The sequence below is a fragment of the Coregonus lavaretus genome, assembly GCF_964263955.1.
Source record: "Coregonus lavaretus genome assembly, chromosome: 14".
In the NCBI taxonomy this organism is placed as follows: domain Eukaryota; kingdom Metazoa; phylum Chordata; class Actinopteri; order Salmoniformes; family Salmonidae; genus Coregonus; species Coregonus lavaretus.
The window spans coordinates 15958712-15965735 of record NC_140001.1 but is presented as its reverse complement, the minus strand read 5'-3'; positions in this window follow the sequence as shown (position 1 = coordinate 15965735).

The following is a 7024-nucleotide window of genomic DNA, read 5'->3' as shown; positions in this document are numbered from 1 at the left end:
CCTATCAGGTGATATTGGTCACTGCCTTTGCGATTAGAATAGCAGAAAGAGCAACCTGGGTCCACATTACCCACTGCAAAAAGGTAAGAACACATACAAGCACCACTGAACACACGCAGAGTTATAGAGAAGAACTGGACCAATAGGGTCTGGGGATCACCTCTGTTAACGAAGATCTCCTACCCCGACCTATCATCACTGTAGTGTGTTCTCAGGGTGTGAGTATGGGGTGATACCAAGCAGAAAGACTGAGGACAGGAGAGGGTTGGCGGTTTTTGGGAATAGGGGTAACTTGAGCTGCATCATAGTCTCGGCAATGATCTTGATATGTCAAGATCCACCACCAATTACGCTATGCCCTTACCATTGTTAAGAAGTAAAAGAGAAGAGAAGCGACCCGACATACTGACCGTCAAGGACGAGTGGCCTACAAAATGGGAGTCAGAGAAGGAAAGACTGTCGGATTCAGAATAAGGGTTAGGGACGTAGCCAATGGGTGGGGTACATGTCAATAAGCAAGCAACGTGGGATTATAGAATCCCATTGTATTTATGTTCAGCTCCCTCGGCGGATTGTTCCTGGTCTCAGGTGTTTAGACATACTGGGGGATGGAGATATGAGACGGGGGGGGGGGGCTGGACGTCCAGATGGAGGATAAGAAGGTATAACGACATCCCCACGGAGATGGTAGTAACAATAGTAAAGGTCACTAAAGAGGACATGAGAAGAACTTACTGGGTTTGCGCGGACGAATACGGACGTGATACCTGTCTACGATTACATTTGGTGGAGTCGAAAGAGATGGAGGGCCCAGGTCCTGTCATTAATCCATTAATAGCGATTGACCGAGTAAATCAGTCAAAGGATGACGGAGTCAATTCAACTAACCCGTCCACGATGAAAGATTTTCTCCTCCAAGAATGGAACCAAGGGGAAGTAGAGGGAGTCCCGGATGAAAAATCTCTGGTTAAAATGGATGAAGTACACTGCTAGGGCCTTGGGGGAGACCAATTGTTATGCATGCTCCATTGGGCGACCGACAATGTTGACCAACCCAATGCCAAAGGAAATGTTTACCTGTGTATTAGACCTGGGGTCCAATCAAAAAGAGCACAATTGCACAGGAATTGGGCTAGCAAAGTTGACTTACTCGGCTAGCCCACCTAGGTTCACTTTAACTCCTGGCGAATACCAGTGTTACAGACATAGAAATGGCACCCGTAACTTGGGTGATTTTGAAGGCTGTAAGGAGATAATTAATGTGACTGATTTAGAAAAATTATTAACCTTACCATCCCTCTGACTGATGTGTGGTGGGCATGTACTAACAAAGGGAGCATTCAACAGACATTACCAGAAGGATGGGTGGGTACTTGTGCCCCAGTATTGTTGGTCCAACCTGTAAGAATTAGTCATCAAAGACCAGTGACAGGAAGAATAATCAGGAGGAGAAGAAATATAGGTCAGGAAGGAAATAACCCAATTTGGATAGATGGTATAGGCATCCCCAGGGGTGTTCCAGACGAATACAAAGCTAGGAATCAAATATGGGAGGGTTTTACCACAACATTTTTCTGGTGGGTGACAATAAACAAGAATGTGGATTGGATAAATTATATCTATTACAACCAACAACGATTTATTAACCAGACTAGAGATGCAGTAAAGGGGATCTCCGAGCAATTATCCGCCATCCCACTCATGACTTAGTAAAAGAGGTTGGCTCTAGATCAGGCAGAAAGGGCCGGTGTCTATAGAATGATAAGCCATTGTTGCACATTTATCCCTAACAACACCACACTGGATGGGACAGTCACCGGAGCTCTTGCATAATTAACTGCACTAAGTGAAGAATGAACTCAGAAGTTAGTACATCGTGGATAGGGTGGTTTGATGAAATGTTTGGTAAATGGAGAACCATAGCAGCCACCATCTGAGGGGCGGTCAGTGTTTGTATGGGTATTCTTGTATTATGTGGTTGATGTCTTGTTCCCTGTGTCCGAGGATTGGTGAGTAAGGCGTTGGTGAAATGCAGTATCACAACAATGATGAGAGATGGACCGACTCCGGACTCTGACCAGGGGAATGTGAGAAACGATCCTCCAGGCTTGGTGGATGACGAGGATTTTGACCCTGAAAGACCGCAATTGGATGAAATGTTTATTAGTTCTGACGTAATCTCTGAGATTAATCATGCTTGTAAATACATTTATCCTGAATGTGAAAACATTTAGTCAAAGGGGTGGATTGATAGATTAATTTGTATTTTAAGAATAATGAAGAAAGGATTTCACCCCAAATACAGTATAAATGTGTGAACGATGTTAGAGTTATAATGTAGTGTCAACCCACTAACAGTGGGGGAGGAGTTAGAAACTGCTGAGGAAGCATTCCAGGGTGAACGGGACTGAGGAGCTGTTTAAAGGTGGGCGGAGCAAAGTGCCTTTGTGTGTCAGGGGGTATAAAGGCTGTGTATGTATTTTTTGGCGCCAGAGCTCTCAATGAATAAAAATACAGATCACTCTTGCTGGTTACGGACCTTTGTTTAATTCATGATTAAACCAGAGAATTTACACCCTCTGGGAATTATTCAGAGCATTAAGTTTGATTAATTAGAGATAGAAATTCTCGTGACAACCTTAGAAAAAAAATGGTGGACCTCCACAAGTCTGGTTCATCCTTGGGAGCAATTTCCAATCGCCTGAAGGTACAACGTTCATCTGTACAAACAATAGTACACAAGTATAAACACCATGGGACCACGCAGCCATCATACCGCTCAGGAAGGAGACAGGTTCTGTCTCCTAGAGATTAACGTACTTTGGTGCGAAAAGTGCAAATCAATCCTAGAACAACTTGTGAAGATGCTGGAGGAAACAGGTACAAAAGTATCTATATCCACAGTAAAACGAGTCCTATATCGACATAACCTGAAAGGCCGCTCAGCAAGGAAGAAGCCACTGCTCCAAAACCGCCATAAAAAAGCCAGACTACGGTTTGCAACTGCACATGGGGACAAAGATCATACTTTTTGGAGAAATGTCCTCTGGTCTGATGAAACAAAAATAGAACTCTTTGGCCATAATGACCATCGTTATGTTTGGAGGAAAAAGGGGAAGCTTGCAAGCCGAAGAACACCATCCCAACCATGAAGCACGGGGGTGGCAGCATCATGCTGTGGGGGTGCTTGGCTGCAGGAGGGACTGGTGCACTTCACAAAATAGATGGCATCATGAGGAAATTATGTGGATATATTGAAGCAACATCTCAAGACATCAGTCAGTAAGTTAAAGCTTGGTCGCAAATGGGTCTTCCAAATGGACAATGACCCCAAGCATACTTCCAAAGTTGTGGCAAAATGGCTTAAGGACAACAAAGTCAAGGTATTGGAGTGGCCATCACAAAGCCCTGACCTCAATTCTATAGAACATTTGTGGGCAGAACTGAAATAGTGTGTGCGAGCAAGGAGGCCTACAAACCTGACTCAGTTACACCAGCTCTGTCAGGAAGAATGGGCCAAAATACACCCAATTTATTGTGGGAAGCTTGTGGAAGGCTACCCGAAGCGTTTGACCCAAGTTAAACAATTTAAAGGCAATGCTACTGTCACGATCGTCGTAGAGAGTAGACCAATGCGCAGCGTTAGTTGCGAACATACTTAACTTTATTATCTTAAGTGATAATATAACAACAAAACAAGAAACGAAACGTGCAGTCCTACGGTTAACACAGAAACAACCAAACGGAAACAAGATCCCACAAACACTAAGGGAAACAGACTGTTTAAATATGGCTCCCAATCAGAGACAACCAGCAACAGCTGACACTCGTTGCCTCTGATTGGGAGCCACTCGGGCCAACATAGAAATACCACAACTAGAACTCCCACACAGAACATAAACACATTATATGGTGTCACTTCATGGGGCTCTGACATTTTCCAAATTCGTTAAGTAACAGCCTTATTCTAAAATGGAATAAATAAAATAAAATCCTCATCAATCTACACACAATACCCCATAATGACAAAGCGAAAACAGGTTTAGAAATGTTTGCAAAAAATAAAAATAATAATAAATACCTTATTTACATAAGTGTTCAGACCCTTTGCTATGAGACTCGAAATTGAGATTGGGTGCATCCTGTTTCTATTGATCATTTATTTTTTATTTTATTTAACCTTTATTTAACCAGGTAAGCCAGTTGAGAACAAGTTCTCATTTACAACTGCGACCTGGCCAAGATAAAGCAAAGCAGTGCGATAAAAACAACAACACAGAGTTACATATGGGGTAAAACAAAACATAAAGTCAAAAATACAACAGAAAATATATATACAGTGTGTGCAAATGTAGCAAGTTATGGAGGTAAGGCAATATATAGGCTATAGTGAAAAATAATTACAATTAGTATTAACACTGGAATGGTAGATGTGCAAGAGATGATGTACAAATAGAGATACTGGGGTGCAAATTAGCAAAATAAATAACAATATGGGGATGAGGTAGTTGGGTGGGCCAATTTCAGATGGGCTGTGTACAGGTGCAGTGATCGGTAAGGTGCTCTGACAACTGATGCTTAAAGTTAGGGAGGGAGATAAGAGTCTCCAGCTTCAGATAATTTTGCAATTCGTTCCAGTCATTGGCAGCAGAGAACTGGAAGGAATGGCGGCCAAAGGAGGTGTTGGCTTTGGCGATGACCAGTGTGATATACCTGCTGGAGCACATACTATGGGTGGGTGTTGCTATGGTGACCAATGAGCTAAGATAAGGCGGGGATTTGCCTAGCAGTGATTTATAGATGGCCTGGAGCCAGTGGGTTTGGCGACGAATATGTAGTGAGGACCAGCCAACAAGAGCGTACAGGTCACAGTGGTGGGTAGTATATGGGGCTTTGGTGACAGAACGGATGGCACTGTGATAGACTACATCCAATTTGCTGAGTAGAGTGTTGGAGGCTATTTTGTAAATGACATCGCCGAAGTCAAGGATCGGTAGGATAGTCAGTTTTACGAGGGCATGTTTGGCAGCTTGAGTGAAGGAGGCTTTGTTGCGAAATAGGAAGCCGATTCTAGATTTAACTTTGGATTGGAGATTCTTAATGTGAGTCTGGAAGGAGAGTTTACAGTCAAACCAGACACCTAGGTATTTGTAGTTGTCCACATACTCTAGGTCAGACCCGTCGAGAGTAGTGATTCTAGTCGGGTGGGCGGGTGCCAGCAGCGTTCGATTGAAGAGCATGCATTTAGTTTCACTAGTTTTTAAGAGCAGTTGAAGGCTACTGAAGGAGATGAGATGTTTCTACAACTTGATTGGAGTCCACCTGTGGTAAATGAAATTGATTGGACATGAATTGTGGTCCTCTGTAGCTCAATTGGTAGAGCATGGTGCTTGTAACGCCAGCGTAGTGGTTTCGATCCCCGGGACCACCCATATGTAAAAATGTATGCACACATGACTGTAAGTCGCTTTGGATAAAAGCGTCTGCTAAATGGCATATTATTATTTGGAAAGGCACAGACCTGTCTATATAAGGTCCCACAGTTGACAGTGCATGTCAGAGCAAAAACCAAGCCATGAGGTCGAAGGAAATGTCCGAGACAGTATTGTGTTGAGGCACCGATTTGGGTAAGGGTCCCAAAAAATTTCTGCAGCATTGAAGGTCCCCAAGAACACAGTGGCCTCCATCATTCTTAAATGGAAGACGTTTGGAACCACCAAGACTGAGCAATCGGGGGAGAAGGGCCTTGGTCAGGGAGGTAACCAAGAACCTGATGGTCACTCTGACAGAGCTCCAGAGTTCCTCTGTGGAGATGGGAGAACCTTCCAGAAGGACAACCATTTCTGCAGCACTCCACCAATCAGGCCTTAATGGTAGAGTGTCCAGACGGAAGCCACTCCTCAGTAAAAGGCACATGACAGCCCGCTTGGAGTTTACCAAAAGGCACCTAAAGACAAGATTCTCTGGTCTGATGAAACCAAGATTTAACTCTTTGGCCTGAATGCCAAGCGTCACGTCTGGAGGAAACCTGGCACCATCCCTACGGTGAAGCATGGTGGTGGCAGCATCATGCTGTGTGGATGTTTTTCAGATGCTGGGACTGGGAGACTAGTCAGGATCGAGGGAAAGATGAACGGAGCAAAGTACAGAGAGATCTTTGATTGAAAACCTGCTCCAGAGCACTCAGGACCTCAGACTGGGGCGAAGGTTCACCTTCCAACAGGACAACGACCCTAAGCACACAGCCAAAACAGCGCAGGAGTGGCTTTAGGGACTAGTCTCTGAATATCCTTGAGTGGCCCAGCAAGAGCCCGGACTTGAACCCGATCTTGAGAGACCTGAAACCCAACCTGACAGAGCTTGAGAGTATCTGCAGAGAAGAATGGGAGAAACTCCCCAAATATAGGTGTGCCAAGCATGTAGAGTCATACCCAAGAAGTCTGGGGGCTGTAATCGCTGCCAAAGGTGCTTCAATAAAGTACTGAGTAAAGTGTCTGAATACTTATGTAAATTTGATATTTCCATTTTTTATTTTTAATACATTTGCAAAAATGTCAAAAACTTTTTTTTTCCTTTGTCATTATGGGGTATTGTGTGTAGATTGATGAGGGGGAAAAACGATTTAATCCATTTTAGAGTAAGGCTGTAACGGAACAAAATGTGGAAAAAGACAAGGGGTCTGAATACTTTCTGAATGCACTGTATATGGAATACATATTGGCTTATAGAGCAAAAACTATTTTGGGTGCCACAGTAAAGGGATTCTAGGGAATACTCAGCAGGGTCTGTAGAATGTATATATGGTGTCATTTCATGGGGCTCTGAATAATACGGAGTGTTACTGGCCTTTTACTCCACCCATTCCATTGTCACAATCCGAATCACTGTATATGTAATACATATTGGCTTATATAGGAAAAACTATTCTGGGTGCCACAGTAAAAGTATCTTAGGGAATACTCAGTAGGGTCTGTAGAATGTACACTGAGTATACCAAACGTTAGGAACACAGCCTCAATTCGTA